Source organism: Pleurodeles waltl, chromosome 2_2 (assembly GCF_031143425.1).
Source record: "Pleurodeles waltl isolate 20211129_DDA chromosome 2_2, aPleWal1.hap1.20221129, whole genome shotgun sequence".
Taxonomy (NCBI): Eukaryota; Metazoa; Chordata; class Amphibia; order Caudata; family Salamandridae; genus Pleurodeles; species Pleurodeles waltl.
In genome coordinates this window covers 153,246,939-153,267,799 of record NC_090439.1, presented here as the reverse complement: position 1 = coordinate 153,267,799, position 20,861 = coordinate 153,246,939, and the positions used below count along the sequence as shown (strand labels likewise).

The 20,861-nt window shown below is 42.8% G+C and overlaps 1 protein-coding gene across 4 annotated transcripts in view; it reads right to left on the bottom strand.

Moving 5' to 3' along the window:
• LOC138280823 (poly(rC)-binding protein 3-like) overlaps nucleotides 1-20,861 on the bottom strand; it is a 2,739,176-nt gene that overhangs the window by 1,786,871 nt on the left and 931,444 nt on the right. The window lies entirely within an intron of this gene.

Below are 20,861 nucleotides of genomic sequence, written 5' to 3'. Positions count from 1 at the left end.
TAATAACATAAGTAGTGGAAGTAACGTACTGCACCCCTTGATTCCCACAGACATTTCAGGTTTGACCTCATGCCCCACTCTTTGCCCTTCAGCCACCTTCTATTTGCTATTCAAGGGCTAAGGTAAAAACAAAAGAATGGAAAACAGTCAAAGTCAACAGGACGTTGGACGTATGTTCACATTTTGTTCCTGCAGCTGCCATCTTGTCTCTGAGAACAGCAGTTACAAGGCCAGTGTCAGCTGTACCTAATTTCAAACCAATAACAGCAGCTGTCACTCTTGCCTATCCCTAACTGACATCAATGGTTACCCTACACCTGTGCAAAAATGTTACCCTATTTTGATTGCCAAAGCACTTACAAGTGAGTCAATCTCATGAGGCACACTGTGTTTCATCCAGGAATTTCATTTAGAAGTGCAATGCTTTGGGGGAGCAGTAGTCCTGGATCCCCTCAATTGAGAAAATAGTCTACAGCTGCAGATCCAACAATAGGATAGACTGACTGTAATATCTGGTACAATCTGGAGTCATCTATTAACCACAATAAAAGATCACTGTTTGAACACCAGACAGAATTCCCTTGGTGGGTGCAAACTGAATTAGTGGCCATAAAAAAATAAATACAACAACATTTGGAATCATTTGAAGCTTCTAAAGTGACTTTTTCTGGAGCTCACAAAGATATTGTGTTGCCATAGGCATGCTTGGAATTGATGCTTAATTTGCACCAATGATTGCAGGTGGGGCACACCAGCACTCATTTTTTGAGGATCAGGACTAATTGTTGCTCGTCAGACTTTTACCCAGAAAAAAAGAGAGAAATGTACAAAAGGGGAACAGAAGAAGGAAGAACAAGACAGGGAAACAATGGCAAAGTGGGAAAGTAGGGCTGAAATATAACCTGCAAACAATAGATTAAGAGGTAGGGAGTGTATGATGAATGTGGATGAAAGAGACACAAGGTGGAATTACGTCTAGACTGCTCAGGTATTCAGCAACTTTGGGCAGAAGAACTTATGCTTTTACAAATTAAGCACTACTTGGACTGGAACAGTACATTGAGCATTCACACGTGTATTTGTGGATCCACAAACATAGAATTCACCTTCTGCAAAAAATAGCTGCTAGATAGTTTAGACCCCTGGGCTGTATGGGACAAAGCAGTGTAGTGTAAGGTGGGGGCGTAGGTTGGGGAAGAGATGACTATGAGGTGGGTTCAAGATTATGTGATCTTGGTATTCTTCGCCTGTAGTATTTGGCAGAACCAATGCAAGACCATTAGGAAAAGCGTCGGGCTCCTCCACTTAATGTTGTTATTATTATTATTATTATTATCATTATTATGATCATCATCATTACAACATAAGCATAGGTGGTGCCCAAGATCTGATGTAGAGGTAGGGATTGCTTCACTTTGAATAAAAATCGACTGTGATATACCTAGTGTGAGGCACTTGAATTGTGCTCGTCCTTCTCCGCATTATAATACAGCTCCACATAATGCCACTCAAGCTGCCTTGTACATGCATGCTAAACTAGAAGGTGTTATTTCTCTTCAATCTTTCCAGAAAATACTGAATCTCAGTTGTTTTTGGAGCGCTGTAGGAAGAGAGAGCGCTGGAAAATTAGAGCCTTTCTGAGCCTGTGCCATCACTTTTCATTGAGCAGAGGCGTGGGGGGTGAGGGGGACCAGGGCAAATCTGCCTATTTTTTTTAACCCTACAATACCCCTCCTCCCACCCGATTTACTCTGTCATTGTTGTTATTTCACTTAGAATGAATCAAAAGGCATCATTGTGTTTAATGTGTTAAAAATTTGCTAAAAAAAGAGAGTTCTGTAAAATCCATATTTAGTTTAATTTAGAGAAGACAGACATTCAGTGGTGGGCGTCAGATCCGCTGGAAAATGTTTAATCTCACAATAGCTGAATAGATAAAACAGCTAGGAAATATTTATCATGAACATCTTGAACATACTTGTTAATTCCCATAGCTAATAATTAATCTTAGTTTAAAAGCCAGTTCCTCGTGAAAACTACTCACTTCCGGAACTGTTCAAGAGGGGTGAATTCCCAAGCTTTAGCAACCTGGAATATCTGTATGTCAAAATATGGTATGCATAAGTATTGTCTAACATACATATTTTATCCTGAATATCGTTGAAAACAAAGTATCACCCCTACGGAATATATTTTGTATTATATACTCCAATGGGTGATATTCTTGCACATATCTAAGATATGATGTTAACGGCAGAAAATATTCTAGTAGCATACCACTCCCACCAACTAGACAGTTCCAAAAACACCGCCTGGAAAGCCCCCGTGAAACATTAATTCCATATTGATGCACTCAACACAAGCAACAGAACAGAACCTAGCATAATATACATGTACAGATGTAAAGTAAATGCACACTTGTTTTGCCTCCACTTGGCATTGCTTTGTCCTCAACAGATTCACACAAATTACTCACATACAAACAAAGCGTTTTGTTTGTCCTTATGTCATTGCATCAGTTCTTGTCCTGTAACGTTTCCAGTCATTGTAGCACCTCATCTCCTGTAACGGTTTAAGTCCTGTAGCAGGCCTTTCCTGTAATTGTTTCACTTGTGGAAAAGACTGTGGATGTGCAATAGACTTCGTCAACCAAGTATACCCTTGATGTACAGTAAACTAAATCAACCAAGTAAGCCCACTGAGCAAAACATAAGCACCATTGGGGACATAATTATGAGCCTGGATACTGCTATCTAAGTGCACTGCAACACCAATGGATACTTTTTAAAGTACATAAAATTGTCCCTGAAGAGGTTGTCTATGAGAAATCAATACAAATGATCTTTGTAGAACACAACAGCATGAAAATAAACTGTGCTTTTTTTGTACCTTTCTTTAAAATATATCATAGGTCTCACACTAGCACAGCATAAAATCACTATTATGGTGTTCAGAGGTGTTTTTTAACAAATGAGCATACTGTTTGGCTAATGGTATTTATTCACATTGCTACTACAAGTAGCAACTGAATGATCTTCTAAAATGTAGTGGAAATGTACTATTATATAAAGCTGTCATGAGAAGCCATAAGCAGGAATGAGTGGGATAAAACATGGTTATTCACTGCTACAAGATAACAGTAGTGAGAAACAAATGTTCTTTAAGAGCACCCAGGGACTTCCTGGAGTAAGTCTCAAGGCTATTAAAACCGTTTGCAAAAACTGATCGCAATTTATGACCAGTATTTTTGTGGCCAGTGTGGAATTCTGCAGATTGACCTATGTCCTAATAGGTTTAGTCACAGAATTCTGAGTAAAGTGGGTCACAATCCAGCCTACCTCAACAATAGTCATATGGTGGTGCTCTGATTAGCCACACTCACAAGGATGATGGCCTGCAAGGGTCAGCAGATCTTCATGCATTCTTACTGGCCCATTTATATAATGTTCTGTTGCTCGCAATGAACCTGGAATCCTGAATGTGACATCCTGTGCGTTGTACATGTGCATGTGTGCTAGTCATGATAGTGTGCCGAGCATGAGTAATTAAAGTCAGCAGGTTCCATTTTGGAAGTCCATAGCCTGGCCAGAGTCCAAGATGGAGAATTGGTTGCTTTCTCTAGACAGCACATGTATATTGTTGGCATCTCCTAGATGGGAAGGGGAGAATGAGGTGCTATGAAGAGGAAAGAGGAGATGGGATTCTTAAGCAGTGTCAATGCCCTTCCTGATACTTTGGGTTGTAATTGACTCTGAATGCAGCTGCCATTAGGTGCCTTACAGAAAGAACAAGGTGAGGCCTGATGATAGAGAAATGGACAATTTAAAGGGTATAGATTCTTGTCCTTCCTTCTGATCTCTGTGGGGAGAAACCATAAATATCAAGGTGCAGCCTGCTCTCAACTCTATACTTCTGTGGTGGGCACTCAACCTGAAACTTTTCTTGCAGATAAAGGCCAGGCTGGGAAAGGGCATAGCCAGGATACATGAAAGAGGAGGCAGACAGGGCCTGGAATACACATCCTCCATCTGCAAAGCCAGTATAAAGAGGAGACCTCAAGACCCATCTTTGTTTGTTATTGTGGTCTCATGTATTTGGAATGGAGCACTCAGCAGAGGACTCAGGCACTACTCCACAGCTAAGGTTGGGTGTCACACTAACAACCAATTTCTCAGAGGCAAGGGAACATTGCTTAGAGTCTGATCTGATGGAGGAATGCTGAACTGTCTTGGGTGCCATGGTATCCTATCTGTGAGCGAGGGACGGAATCTCCAACACTGCAGGCGGAGTGGTCCATGGAAGGGAATCAATTAATTGACCATGGCATAGGGTTGGTCTGATGGAGACTTACTAAAAAAGTGCTCCAATGAACTCAGAGTACTACTGGATCAGGCAGTGTGACCTTCACCATACACTCTCATCATGGCTGCCTGGGATCTGGAACCGTGAGCCCATGTGGTAGGCCTGGCTGAAACCAGGATGAGTGCCTTCTGGTTGTCCATGTGCCCAATAATTCGACTGTGAGACACAAGCACTGTTAAGTTTGCTATTAGATAGGAGCCAGTTTAGATGATTAAGTGAACAGATAGGTGCCTTGTGGTCACTGTGAAAAATTAAGAACCGCAGCGTGAGCCACTGTGTGTTAGAGATAACACCTGTCATGCCTAAAATTTGTCATTTGCAGTCATGCAGCCATTGCACTCAAGAATATCCACCAATTTCTAACTGGAGTGTTGGATTGAACTCCGTTGTGAATTAAGTACCTGGCGTTGTCCAGAATAACCCACGATCTGAGGAGGAGGGTCCCTTCAGAAGCCTCCACTCCTGTGCGAGACCCTCAAATTGACGTGCTGCACGGATGACTGCTGAACATCTCCTAAGAGACTCCTGTTGCTGGTGAGATCCAGCTGCCACCAAAAGGCTGAACCCGCAGCTTGTGCTGATACTAAATACTTTGCGAGAGAATGAATAGACCTATGCCCAAGAGACGGATTGCTAAAACTAGATATACGGGAGTTAAAGTATCAGCTGCACCTACCAATCTACCTTGAATGCTGAACCGGAAGGCTGAAACCCAGAGACAGGAGGAACCATGAGGGGCAAATAGAAGGCTGGTTAGCAAAAGTTCCTAGAGCACAAAGGTTCACAGCTATAGTATTGTAGGCCCTGGTACAGCAGTGGTAAGGGGACTCAATCCCCATAGTTGTGGCACAGTAATCCCAAACTGGCCTGGGGCTTCCTGAAGGGGGTCGGGCACCACCCCAATTTGGAGCCAGTAATTTTCAATAGTTTACAATCAGAATTATGGTGGCAAACCATTGCTACATTGTCTAGCAAATATGTAATGGACAGCCCACAACAGGCAATTCCAATTAGCAAATCAGTATCCTGTAAATACAACACTTGAGGAGTCAGTAATTATTTATAGACTCCTAAAAGTGGAATTTGTAAAATCCAAAATTAATTGTTAGGGTCACTAACACCCTAGATCTGAGGGTTTGCAACTGAAAATTTGGCTCCTTCACCTGGCCCTCAGTACTTTGCCATAGTGCCCAATATAATCTTTTTCCAATGTTCATAATGGCCTGCTCTCAGCAATTTTGTTAGTTGGCAATATGTTCATCAATTTATTCTCCAATATCCTTTGTTTCATTTGCAAGTTAAAATGATGCAAAGAGTATAAAACTATATATATGGTCAGGGGACTCTATTAGGAAGTCACATAATCTACACCAGGAAACAAGACAAGTTGTTATATGTTAAAAAAAAGCAAATATGAATATAAATTATATATATAGAAGCGTGTGGATAGATAGATAGATAGATAGATAGATAGATAGATAGATAGATAGATAGATAGATAGATAGATAGATAGATAGATAGATAGATAGATAGATCAATAGATATTACCTTCTGGCAGTCAGTAGATAGTTCTAGTTAGGACCTAGTTTTCATAGGAAAACATGTTTTTTGTTTTGCCAATAACTTTGGCTCCGTTTGACAAATCTTCACAACATTTTCAAAACTAGTATGATAGTCAGTTCAGCTGCTGTAGTGAAAGTCTTGGGGTGATTCATCAAGGGGGGCTGGAATAAAATGGGGGTCCCGAAACACATTTCCCAGGCAATTTCCCATAGGGATTTTGAATACGACTACAGCCCAAGACATTGGACAAAATTACACCAAATTTGGCAGAAAGCTAGCTCTTGGTCCAGAAAGCATGCTTTTTGCAATTTGGTGTAAGTCTGTCCAGTAGTTCTGGAGTTTTAAAAGAAGAAAGTATAGATATCTGTGTGGAGGCCAAGCACAGATCTCATGGTGAGATCTGATTGGCTACCAGCACTTCAAACAGGTAGTGGTGGCAGCCATCTTGAGACCAGGACAATGCAGCTAAGCCTTATCATGGAGCAACACTATCTGTAGATTTATATTTCAGGATTAACTGAAATTATATTATATTACATCATTGATAATAGCACTGCAACATTTACTGTAAATGTATTAATGAGAAAAATGTGCATGGTGGGGGCACGAGTTATAGTTACCTTAGGGCATGAGTTATAGTTACTTGAAATGACTCTAACTATAACCACTGAATTTCTATGGTTTTGTGTCTGTAAAATCTGAACCTAACTATAACATTCCTGTAACCTTTGGTTTTTCATGAATTGCTAAGGTTTTTTAATTCTATTTCCTAACTATAATGTCCCTGTAGCCTTTGTTTTTTAGTGAACACACACACATATATATATATATATATATATATATATATATATATATATATATATATATACAAGTTAAAAATACATATACTCATGTTTACATGTACATAGGTATGTGTAAATATATATATAATATTCGCTGAAAAACCAAAGGTTACAGGGCCGTGATTGTTAGGCTCTGAATTTACTCATCCAAAAGCATAGAATTTTAGCACTTATAGTTAGAGTTATTTCATGTAACTATAACTCGCGCCCTAGGGTAACTATAACTCGCGTCCCTGCCATGCATAGTTTTCCTTTCAAAAATATCAGTGGTAAGGTTTCATTTATATTTTTAATGATGTTATAGAAGTTGTCATGAGTGTTGTAATATCTTGGGTAATTAGCAGTGCATGCCAAGGTTACAATAAAGAATTTTAACTATAACTGCTGAATTTCTGTGCTTTTGTAGGAGTAAATTCATAACCTAACTATAACGTCCCTGTAACCTTTGTTTTTTTCAGTGAATTTCTGTGATTTTGAAACTCTATTTCCTAATTATAGCGTCTCTGTAACTTTTAGTTTTTCAGTGAATTTCTACGTTTTTTTTAAATGTAAAGGTATTTTATTTTAATAACTATACGTTAATCCGACCACTACCACACCTTTTGTCAAACCCGTATAACACCCTATCCCGCACAGCCTATCACTATAACTTCACTCACAGTTCTCTAAGCATAAAGTATGTGAGAAGTGAAAATAATGTTAGCTTCTGTCTCTCTTTCACAGCTCCGGTTTTAGCAAGTAGGTGTTTCACAGTTGGCTGTGCATGTAAACTTCCAATTGACGGGCACATTAGGCTGTGTATTTTATCTCATTGCCATAATCTGACATACTCTGCAATGTGGAAAATCGCCACACTTTCAAACTTAGGAACAAATTTACAAGGAACTGGTGTATCTGCTCCAATGCACCAGTTTCCTTGCATCGCCCTGTGCCCAGATAACGACCCCATGATAGTGCTGTATTTACAATACAGCTCAACATGGCGCCCGTTAGCACAATAGTGTCAAAAATGTTTATCCTATTGTGGGACTTTGCTAGACTAGTGCCAAAAATGTTGACGTTAGTCCAACAAAGCTCAAGGAGGCCCATAGGAAATAGCCTAGCGTTACTTTAAGGACTGCCCTGGGCAGGTGTTTAAAAATGAAGCTAGAATGATGCAGTGAAATCTTGTAAATTTAATTGCACTATTTTTTGTGGCCTCCCTGTGGGGGAACACCCCCCTGGCATGCATTATATCTGGCATAGGTATAATATGGCACAGTGTGGGGGACTGGTTAGCGCTGCCATACCATTAAAAAAAATGACTATACGGTGGTGCTAAGGGTCACAAGAGGCTCCACGTCTCTGATCCCATGAACGTGGTGGTCCCCGGGGCTGCAGGAGGGGGTCGCAGGTGCCCCCTCCCTTGTTAAATTTTATTAGGCCCTGGGGAGGTGGTGGGCCCTAGGCCTTGGGGGTCCGAAACTGACCCCTTTCGTTGTTTTAAAAAAAAACATGGGGGTGGCAGTCCCCAGGGCCAGCCAGGCTGGGCACCCCTCCACTATATTGTTTTAAGTCCCAGGGAGGTGGCAGTCCCGGGGGCCGCAGGGGGGCCAGACAACACCCACATGTTTCCTTTATTCTGTGTCCTGGACTGCGGGGGCCTCCACCCCGCATTACAATTATCCATGCCTGCACTTCGTTTTTTTGAAAAATTGTGCCAGATCTGCAGATTCGCTATGAATTGCAGCAAACATTTTAAAAAAAATGCTTTTTTGATCTTAGGCGGTCCCTCTAGGATGCCAGCACCAGAGCTAACGGGCCAGGGTGCCCACAACTCTGGCCCTTTTCTGTTTTTTAGCATCTTTTTTAGGGACTCAGCTGACGCCAACTCCCAACATGGCTGCCAACACTTCCTTGTTGAAGTCTTGGTAGCCAATCAGATTGCTGCACGAGATCGGGAGGGGTCGTGAATCCTTTGTGTCCCTAGATATACTACTTTAGATTTTCTTTAATTTGAATGGACTTACACCAAATAACAAAAAGGGCTCTTTCTGGACCAAGAGCTACCTTTCTGACAAATGTGTTGTAATTCTGACCCATAGTTTATGCGCTATTGCTGTTCAAAACCCCTATGGAAAAATTAATAGAGAGAACACCACTTGACTGATCACCACAAAATATTACAGACAGCAGCTGAAGTGAGCGTTGTTATGGAGTCCCCGGGCTGAGATCGACCTGGGGAGGGACGCCCAGGGACCCTCCACCCCTCAAAAATTAAAATGTTTAACATGGAACCCGAGGGATGTGGTTCCAAGGGTCAAGACAGGCCTGGAGAGGAGGGATATGTGGCACCTCTCCCTAAAAAAGAAATATATGAAGGCCGGGCCCTGGGGGATTGGGTCCCCAGGGCTGAAAGTGACTAGGGAAGGGTGGCTGAGTAGCCCACCTACCCCCAAATTTTTTTTAGAAGGGCAGGCCCTGAAATCAGCCTGTGGCCCCCCTTATCGAAAGAAAGAAAGAAATATATTGACGCCAGGTCCCCAGAGATGGTGTCCCCGGTGCCGACATCGGCTAGGGGAGGGGGGCCATGCGGACCGTTAAAAGAAACATAGAAATTCACTTACAAAACAAATATTATAGGGACGCTATAGTTAGGAAATAGAATTTTTAAAAACATAGAAATTCACTTTGAAAAACAAAGGTTACTAGGTCTTTATAGTTAGGCTCACATTTTTCAACCATACAAAACCATAGAATTTCACATGTTAAGTTAGAGTTATCTCAAGTAACTATAACTTGTGCCATAAGGTAAATATAACTCGCGCCCTCACTATGCACAGCTAATTACCACACCATTATGGCACTCATGACAACTTTGATAACATCATTGATAGCATCAATGTAATATTAGTATTACATTTTTTATGAAAAAAACTGTGCAGGGAACATGTTATAGTTACTTGAGATAACTCTAACTATAACAGGTTAAATTATATGGTTTGGTACTTTTAAAATGTGAACCTAACTATAACGTCCCTGTAACCTTTGGTTTTGAAGTGAATTTTAAATGTTTAAAAAAAATTCTATTTCCTAACTATAACATCCATTTAACCTTTGGTTTTCCGTCAAATTTAAGGCTATTATTAGAGTAGAGCAATGTTGATGACAGAAAAATACTGGTAAATGACTCACAGACTAAATTTTAAAATTTCTTTATACCAGGAAATAACTCTTCTAATACTCAAGAGGCACATTCAATGACCTCTTACTTTACTGCACCATGGGCCACAGGTACAAAGGTAAGTGCCTGCAAATACCAAATAAGGAAGTTTTGTGACTGGCTATTTGGTAATCACAAAGATCCATGTACAAACTAATGTTTAACACATTTTATGATTCCCAGTGAGCCGCAAATAGACTTACCTTATGAATATTTCTGAGATACATCTCGGTTTGCGACTCACTGGGAATCGCAAAAAATCACAGGGATGGTGGCTTGCTGGGGTCAGCAGACCACCATGTCTGTGATTGCTTTTCCATAAAATAATCTTTTTTTAAAAATACAGCCAGTTTTCCTAATAGGAAAACAGGATGTGTTTTAAAAATTAAAAAATTAAATAAAAAATGTTCTTTTAATTTTTTAGGAGTAGGCAGTGGTCTTTTGGACCAGTGTTTGCGCATAAAAGACGTTTTCACACACATTCACAAATGGGAAGGGGGCCCTTTGGTACCCCCTTCCCATTTGCAAATGGGTTACCACCTACTTGAAGTAAGTGGTAAATTGTGAATGTTTTGCGAACTCATTTCGATCGTAACCATTCTTACATACCACTGCCCTTCCCTATTAGGAAGGGATGCCCTAAGCCCACCTCTTCCTAATACCGAATTGCGTACCTAATTTGCGATTCGGTAATAGGTTACCGAATCGCAAAGAGGGCTTTGAACATTTAAAAGCATCTGCGAATTGTCCAGTTTGCGAACCACAATAAACCTTTGTCAATGTGGCTCCATGTACCTACAACACCCTTGTCAATTCCCTCTATGTCCCCTCATGCTCTACGACAAGTCACATGTATTCGCTACTCTGCGGGTGTTCCCAACTTATACAATGACGGCCAAGGGTGAGAAAGCTTACCTTATTCTATCCTTTCTACTGATCTCGCAATCTGTACCATGAATGATGATTGATCATTGATGCTAAGAAGTCATTTCTTTCACCGTCGGTCCTCCTCTCTTGTATCGAAAGGGAATTTCAGAGTTTCGTCGCAATTACTTTCGTGGTCTTTACTCCAAGGGGTAGTTTACAGAGCTTTCATTTCTTGGGGTCATGATCTCAATTTCATTGTAAGATGATGTTTAATTTATTAAAGGACATCACAGTAAATTAAAAAACTGGGGAAGGTTATGGCATTTTTCAACCAGCATTACTTTGAAAAATACACTCCGGAAGGGCACCTAGGAACCCCAGAACAAACGCAACTAACAGTGTTTTTTTCAGGGGTAGGAAGCACTCTTCGATTCTAAAACAAAACGACATTGAAATGTAAGCAAATAGCGACTGTAGCTGTACGTAAACACTAGGGGCATATTTATACTCTGTTTGCACCGGAATTGCATCGTTTTTTTTTACGCAAATCCGACGCAAAGCTAACTCCATATTTATACTTTGGCCTTAGACCCGTCTATCGCCAAAGATCTTGGAGTTTGCGTCATTTTTTAGCGTGGACACCTACCTTGCGTTAATGATATGCAAGGTAGGCGTTCCCGTCTAAAAAATGACTCCAAGGCATGTGCGCCTTATTTAAACTCCCGTGCAAAAATGGCGCACGGGAGTGGGCGGGTCGAAACAAATGACGTCCAGCCGCTTTTGCGTCATTTCTTAACGCCTGGTCAGGGCAGGCGTTAAGGGACCTGTGGGCTCGGAAGGAGCCCAGAGGTGCCCTCCCATGCCCCCAGGGACACCCCCTGCCACCCTTGCCCACCCCAGGAGGACGCCCAAGGATGGAGGGACCCATCCCAAGGAATTTAAGGTAAGTTCAGGTAAGTATTTTTTTTTACATTTTATTGTGGCATAGGGGGGCCTGATTTGTGCCCCCCTAAATGCCACTATGCCCAATGACCATGCCCAGGGGACAGAAGTCCCCTGGGCATGGCCATTGGGCAAGGGGGCATGACTTCTGTCTTTGCTAAGACAGGAGTCATGTCAATGGAGGGTGGGAGTCAAATAAAATGGCGCTAATCGGGTTGAGGCAGATTTTTTGCCTCAGACCGACTTGCCCCATTTTTTGACGCCCAAGCTCCATTTTCCCCTACGCCGGCGCTGCCTGGTGTGGGTAATTTTTTTTGACGCACACCAGTCAGCTCCGCCGGCTAACGTCATTCCATAAATAAGGCGCCCGCATGGCGCTTTGGAATGGCGTTAGCCGGCGTTAAAATTTTTGACGCACAACTGCATCAAAAAGTATAAATATGGCCCTCAGCCTCCAACGAGTTTAATGATCACTGCACAATGTGCTTGTGGACTAAGTACAGAGCAATTTCAATTTGCGTTGCGTCTGATACTGTATTAATCTCGATCCACCCTAACAGGAAGAACGATTGCAGCACCTAATATAAAACAATCCTTTCCAAGTAAAATTGGAATGCGTGGGTGTATCAAAAACCAGTGCCTCCAGACCTTAAAGTTTACATGCTAAAATGGTTACTATTGATCTCTATATACATATATACTTTTTGATTTTAACCAGTTCAGCAATGAAAGCATTGACCACCTCTCAATAGTGATAAAACAAATTAAAAATTGAAATAGTAAAACAAACAATAGCATAAGTTAATTTATATATATATATATATATATATATATATATATATATATATATATAGGCACTGGTGCACTTTTTGCTAGCGGTTTGACAAAAATAACAGGACCAGTTTAGATTTGTTTGAAGAGGTAAGGACTGAACAACGCCTTCCACTGAGGAGAAAAATGGATCACTAAACTACCCAGTTCTGTTGGGAGTCATTTTAACTGCAGCAGAATAAGTTTTTCTTGCCATGGGCCCAATTTAAACTTGGAAGTTCAGTAGCTAGTCACACCTACTTAAAATAAAACTTTGTTGAGTCTGGCCCTTTGTATGTAATGATTTCCTTTGAATAATAACAACAACAACAATAATAATAATGGTAATAATAATAATAATAATTATAATAATAACAACTACAACAACCTGGAGGATGCATGTTTCAGTCCTGTGTCGGTTCTGTACGGAGAAACCACATGAAAGGTCAGGCTTTGTTTTGCTCTTTACTATTTCCATATTGCATATTTAAGTCCCACTGGACCTACTTCATACCACTAAATTCAAAGGTGACAACAATGTGTGAGTCCATCTTTATTCTTATCGATTTATTTATAAGTCCCTTGCTCCTCTTATGCATCACTTTTCATATGGGAAAAAGTGGCACACCGGAAGCGCAAGGGGCTTGTAAATAAATACCTTAGTTTTCTAAATATTTTCGAAATTATACAATGAGATTTAGCTTCTTTGCACCTAAGTACAATATATTACATATACTAGATATACAATAACATAATTAAGTTATGGATATTGATATGTTTGATTAGAGCTTTAGCCATATTTACTGTAGTTATAACATTTCAAAAGGTAAAGCAGTCTGTGTTGTGGCGAGTATACAAATGTGTTCAAATGTACTAATGCATATAGTCATGTGTATGTCAAGCAGAATTAACAATTCAATTTATGAAAGAGCCAATAAAATATGAAGTCCTTCGAGGTACAATCAATAGAACTGTAGCAATTAAATTATATGTCCGGCCTACTCTAAATTATCTAATTTCAGCTCTTTTAGCAATTTTGGGCGCATCATCAGGACAAATAGACAAGAGCCACCTTTCTGACTACTCATCACTGCAAGTGGACTAATTAGTCCAAAAAATTGTAATTAAAATATGTTGCTGCTGCAGGAACTCCTATGCATTGGAGAGGCCATTCTTATTTATATGTATTTGTTTATTTATTTACTATATATTTATTTGTTCATTTATATTGATAATTGAGAAATATAATGCAACCCAAAAGTTGTACATAAGTTCAAATAGCAACACAAAAGGATGATGGATGGAGTGCTGAAACTTTTCAAAAACACACCGCCAGTCACAGATCTGGGTTGAATCCATCTTTCTTTTGCTCACCATGCCACCCCAGTGTGGACCCAGCCATATGCAAATGAGTCTTGACCCTGCTCCCCATGGGAACAGTCCAGCCCAAACTGCCAGGCCAGATCTTCCCTGAACCAGAAAGAAACATTGTTTGGTCGGTTTCGGGATATCACCCCTCATCAGCTTGGCTAGATTGAATCCAGTGGCACAGTGAGCTAAATATATATTACAAGATATACTACAATAAATAGAGTGAGTTGTGTGGCATAAACGAATGTGAATATTATTAATGAGTTGCATAAGATGTTGCCTGAAAAGCAAGAAAAACAAGAACATGAGTACAACTTAATATAGCACATCAAAAAAGGCACCTGGAATATCTCAGAGCAGAGGGAAACTTCCTCTTCGATCGGGCCACTCTACACAAACAAGGTATTATAACTTTGGAGCGCCTTCTTGGTAATGTTTTACAATAATGGATTTCAAGGTTCAAGGGATGAGATTTTAGTTTACGTTTAAAAATTGTAAAGTGTTGGACTGACTTTGATGTTCATTGGGACAGCATTCCTGGAACTGAGCCCAAGAAGAAGGAAGGACCACCATATTGATGGTGTACATGGCAGCTCGGCTGGAAGGTGCTGGTAGTCTGACATTAATGTGAGAGAGGATAAAGTAGGATAATGTGCCAGAAAGGCATACTTGTGCCTGACCCATGCATACCTAGAATACAAGTGTTTAGAGTTTGTAAAGGCCTCTATTCTTGGAAGAGGGCCAATTGGCTTGATACTTATAGACTGAAATAAGAATCTATCCTAGAGATTTCAGTGTATACTAGTTGTATAGTTTCAGATTTTGACAAGCTGACCTAAGGCGTAATGAGGGAACCTCACTAGAAGACTGTTGCAGTAGTCTAATACAGCACTGAGCAGTGAGTCAATCAGAGCGTTAGCAGTGCAAACAGGAATATAAGGATGGATTTTGATGGTTTTTGCTCATGTCTACATACTTGCTATGGTTGCTGCAGTGGTGATGAAAGGTTTCAGTTACATGAAAAGTTTAAGGTTTCTAGCAGATGTGACAAAAATGAGATTTTCAGGGGAAAGTAGATAGAGTTAAGTCTGGAAGTGAAGGGAAAACATAGCATATCCAATGTGGCTGAGATAGGAATAACAGAATATAAGCCATTCAGTGGTAAATTAACACAGCAGATCTAATACCTGAAATCTTAGAAGAGGTGAGCATGTAGGAAAATAATATTTGGGTGACAAGTGAATAAATGTGGTAAGAGAATCCAAATAGGCAGATGCTCTGCGCAGTGCAGGGAGATCGCTTTAGTGGGCCTCAAACCCTTCTCGTTGCCTCCATTCAATCCAAGGCCAATCAATATTGGCGAAATATGAGAGACTCAGGGGCTCCTCATCACGTTCTGCAGGGTGGCCCTATAATTTTTGTCCTTACGCCACTGGACTGCATTTCACCTTGGAGTCACCAGCTGGTTGGGGAAAGGCAAACAAACTAAAATTAACAAAAACTTGACACAGTTAGATATATTTTTCCTGATCCGAATCACTTTCCAAATGTAAGAGGCTATTTTATAGCACATCATAGAACTGTTCAGTGCACGCAAATATCGAAAGTCAACATTATAGTCCTGTGAGAAAGTAGCCTCTTTCTAGCATGGTTACCCCCACTTTTGGCTTGTTTGTGTATGACAGTGTATTTTACTGTGTCACTGGGATCCTGCTAGCCAGGACCCCAGTGCTCATAGATAAAAACCTATATGTCAGTGTGTTTTGCCTGTCTCACTGGGATCCTGCTATCCAGGATCCCAGTGCTCATAGTCTGTGGCCTAATGTGGGTGTCTGTTTAGTGCTTGACTGTGTCACTGAGGCTCTGCTAATCAGATCGTCAGTGCTTATGCTCTCTCTGCTTTTAAATTTGTCACTGTAGGCTAGTGACTTCATTTACCAATTTCAATTGGCACAATGGACCCCCTTATAAGTCCCTAGTATATGATACCTAGGTACCCAGGGCATTGGGGTTCCAGGAGATCCATATGGGTTGCAGCATTTCTTTTGCCACCCATAAGGAGCTCAGACAAACCCTCTCACAGGACTGTCACTGCAGCCTGCGTGAAATAGTGCACACACTATTTCACAGCCATTTTCAATGTCACCTATGTGTCTAACCTTTACCTGCTGAAAGTTAGGTGCAATGTTACTAAGTGTGAAGGCCATTTCCTGGGGCTTTGTGAGTGTGGGGACGCCATTACACACATGCTCTACATCTAGGTAAATAACTATATGTAGCTTCACAATGGTAACTCTGAATATGGCCATGTAACATGTCTAAGATCATGGAATTGTCCCACAGTTCAAAATCTGGTATTGGGGAGCCAATTCCATACATCCTGGGGGCTGCACCATGGACCCCCAGTACTGCCAAACCACCTCCCTGAGCATTGCACTGCAGCTACAGCTACTGCCAAGTCACAGACAGGGTTCTGCCCTCCTGGGGTCTGAGCAGCTCAGTCCCAGGAAGGCAGAACAAAGCACTTCCTCTGAGAGAAGGGTGTTAAACCCTCTCCCTTTGGAAATAGGTGTTACAGGCTGGGGACGAGTAGCCTCCCCCAGCCTCTGGAAATACTTTGAAGGGCACAGATGGTGCCCTTCTTGCATAAGCCAGTCTACACCAGTTCAGGGACCCCTTGTCCCCTGCTCTGGCACGAAACTGGACAAAGGAAAGGGGAGTGACCACTCCCCTGTCCATCACCACTCTAGGGGAGGTGCCCAGAGCTCCTCCAGTGTGCCCCAGTCTCCAGCCATCTTGCTTTGCAAAGTGCAGGGGCACTCTGGAGGGCTCTGAGTGGCCAGTGCCAGCAGGTGATGTCAGGGACCCCTCCTGATAGGTTCATACCTGATAAGGTAGCCAGTCCCCCTCTCAGGGCTATTTAGGGTCTCTCCTTTGGGTCTCTTCAGAGTCTGCTTGCAAGTTTCCTTCAGGAATTCTCTGCAACTACTACTTCATCCTCTGACCTCGGATCAACCGCAGCCTGCTCCAGGAACAGCTGTAACAGCAACAAAGTATCCACAAGGGATACTTTTCCTCTGAAACGTCAGCTCCAGCCAGCAACTGCAACAGTTTCCATGGTGTGAACGCTCTGGGGACTCCCTGTATTCACCCTGCACCTGAAGGACCAAAGAAATCTCCCGTGGGGTGACGAAGTCACTCCTCTGCTCAAGCAGGCACCTTCCAAGACAACGACTGGTACCTTTGGACTCCTCTCACAGCGACGAGCGTGCTCCTAAGGACACAGAGGTTGGACCCCATCGACATAGACTGTCCTGAGGTCCTGCTGATGCAATTTGGAGGAGGTAAGACCTTGCCTTCCCTGAGAGCGATGGTACCCCTGTGTACTGCGTCTTCTTCGCCCCCTGAGGCCTCTGTGCACTACTTGCAAAATTCCTTCATGCACAGCCTGACACAGGTCCCCAGCACTCCATCCTGTGATGCTCAACTCACTGAGTTGTTCTCCGGCGGCGTGAGACCTTCCTTTGTTGTGCTGCACCAACCACGTTTTGCACCTCCTTTGTCCCCATGTCCCACGATTCCGTGGGTGCTGTCTGGCATCCCGAGGGCTCAATGAAGTGCTGAGAGCTCCCTCTTCCTCCTCACACAGAGTTGAGGCCCCCAGGTCGCTCCTGGGTCCAGCCAGTGCCATTTGATGCAAAATGCATATTTGTCGTAACCAAGGCTTGTTGGCGACTTCCAACACGAAATCACATCTGAATCTATCTTCACATCATGTGACATCTTTTGCATTCTGCAGGAGCCCACTGGCATCTTCCTAGTGTGCAGCCCTGCAGTCTTTGACTAACCCGGGACTCTTCTTTTGCACCCTCTTCTGGGTTGGCAGGGGCTTCTCTCCTTCCTGGAACTCCTTTTGATTCTGGACTTGGTCCCCTTCTTTCACAGGTTTTCAGGTCCAGGAATTGAGCAGTTGTTGTTTGCAGACTTGGTTGGTTACTGCAATAATCCATATCACGAGGTGTAGTGTGTCCTAGGGAAACTTGCAGTAATTTACTCCTGCTTTTCTGGGCTCTGGGGTGGAGTAATTTACCTACCTTTACTGTATTCTTACTTTCCCAGAGATTCTACACACACCACACTTGTCTATGGGGGAATTCGTGATTCGCATTCCACTTTCTTAGTATATGGTTTGTGTTGCTCCTACACCTATTTTCTCCCATTGCATTCTATAGCATTTCCTATTGTTTGCACAGTTCGATGACTATTTACTTGTCTAATTTTGGTGTCTAGTGTATATATTGTGTATAATAATTACCTACACAAGGAGTATTGTCTCTAAGATATTTTTGGTACTGTGTCACCCAAATAAATACCTTTCTTTTTGGTAACACTGAGTATTGCCTTTACTTGTGTAACTATAAGTGGTATTGCAGGAGCGTTGCATGTCTCCTAGTTCAGCCTAAGCTGCTCTTCTATAGCTACCTCTATCAGCCTAAGCTGCTAGAACACTGCTACATTTCACTAATAAGGGGTAACTGGACCTGGTATAAGGTGTAAGTACCCAAGGTATCCACTACAAACCAGGCCAGCCTCCTACAAGTCCCTAACACACAAAAATCAGTGTCAGATAAAATGTCCTTATACCATCATAAAAACAACAAAATAATATAAAGTGCTGAGTGCCCTGTTTCTAAATGCCATGACTTGGGCACAGTACTGAGTCCCTATGCCTCTGATTCATAACAGTAAAGGTGGCAGTATGATATACTATACCCAGCCGCAGCCTCGTTAAAGCAAAGCGATGCTAAGTATTAGTCACCAAATAAACAGAACTGAAAATCTTTGGATATGCACCTGACAAATAGGAAACAACAGTTGATTTATTGGACTCAACAAGAGCCCTATTTTCTCTCCTAGCACCTAAAACAAATCAGTAAGCTTGTTCTTGTGGAAAGAGAGTATTCAGTGCTCTTGGATCACTGAGGTATCCAACAATGATATAGAAACTTCATTAATATGAGATAGCCATGTGATATTAAACACATGGTCTAACGCTAGACAATCCAGATTGATAGATTTTGAAAAAGTTGTTTCAGTTGTTTGCCAAATTGACTGCCAAAGTAAAATGGGCTTAAGAGTGAAAAGGTCCTCCAGGTGGATTAGCCCCACTTCCTTCTTCACAATAAAGGATGGTGTTGTATCTGGTGAAGACAAGGGTTGTCTGAGAAGGGCGCTCTCTTCCACCAATAGAGGACTACAGGCAGTATGACCCAACAGGCCCCTCCATACACAGTGGTAAAGAGAGCTCTTGCTCTATAGATTTTAACCATGTCCCTAATGGGCCTACTGACAAGTTTACAAGGGAACCTAAAAACTCCCCCCTCCCACACACACTGCTCATTTTGGATCTAGCTTTTTTGAATGTGTTGAGTCCATAAACCATTATTAATAAAAAGGATACACAAATAACAAAAGGAGATGACCTTCACAATGGGGGAGTGTTAGAAATCAGGTTTTTGGTTGGCAGTTAGGTTGCCCTCTGTCCAAGCAAGAACCCTCACTCTAGTCAGGGTAAGTCACACACAATCCAAAATCAGCCTGTGCTCACCCTCCGGTAGCTTGGCACGAGCAGTCAGGCTTAACTTAGAAGGCAATGTGTAAAGCATTTGTGCAATAAATCATACAACACCATAGCATAACACCACAAAAATACACCACACAGTATTTAGAAAAATATATAATATTTATCTGGGTATCTTCAGGTCAAAACGATCAAAGTTGCAATATGAATTTGTAAAGCTATCACTGAAAAGTGATATAAAGGGCCTCATTATGACCCTGGCGGGCGGCGGAGGCCGCCCGCCAGGATCCCGCCCTCCAAATTACCGCGCCGCGGTCAAAAGACCGCGGCGGGTATTACGAGTTTTCCCCTGGGCTGGCGGGCGGTTCCAGTAAAACCGCCCGCCAGCCCAGGGGAAAACGACCTTCCCACGAGGATGCCGGCTCGTAATCGAGCCGGCGGAGTGGGAAGGTGCGACGGGTGCAGTGGCACCCGTCGCGTATTTCAGTGTCTGCAAGGCAGACACTGAAATACTTTTCGGGGCCCTCTTACGGGGGCCCCTGCCGTGCCCATGCCATTGGCATGGGCACGGCAGGGGCCCCCAGGGGCCCCGCGACCCCCCCTACCGCCATCCTGTTCATGGCGGCTTTCCCGCCATGAACTGGATGGCGGTAGGGGGGGTCAGAATCCTCATGGCTGCGGAGCGCGCTCCGCAGCCATGGAGGATTCCAAAGAGCAGCGGAAAGTCAGCGGGAGACCGCTGACTTTCCGCTTCTGACCGCGGCTGAACCGCTGCGGTCAGAATGCTCATTGGAGCACCGCCAGCCTGTTGGCGGTGCTCCCGTGGTCGGTGGCCCTGGCGGCCACCGGCCGCCAGGGTCAGAATGACCCTCAAAGTGTCTTAAGTCTTTAGAAAGTAAACAGAGTCTCTTTCAAACACAAAGTACCTGGTTTCTGGTGGAAAATCTCCTCAGAGGGCCACAAAGGAAGAGGTGCGTGGAAAAAGGGTGTGTGCGTCGATTTCTCCCCAGCACACACGGACTTGCGTCGTTATTTTCCACGCGGGGAAGTCGGGCGTCGTTTTCCGGCGCGCGGACAGTCTCTTTCTGTGGGTCGCGGGGATTACCAGATGTCCCGGGTCTGTGCGTGGATTTTCCTGCTTGTTTTCCGGCTGCGCGTCGATCTGCGGGGCTGCGCGTCGAAGTTTCGATCTCACGGCAGGCGTCGCGTCGATTTCTCCTGCGGAGTCGGGCGGCATTGTCCTTGCGAGGCCGTGCGTCAAAGTTTTGATCTCACGGCAGGCGTCGCGTCGATTTCTCCTGCGGAGTCGGGCGGCGTTGT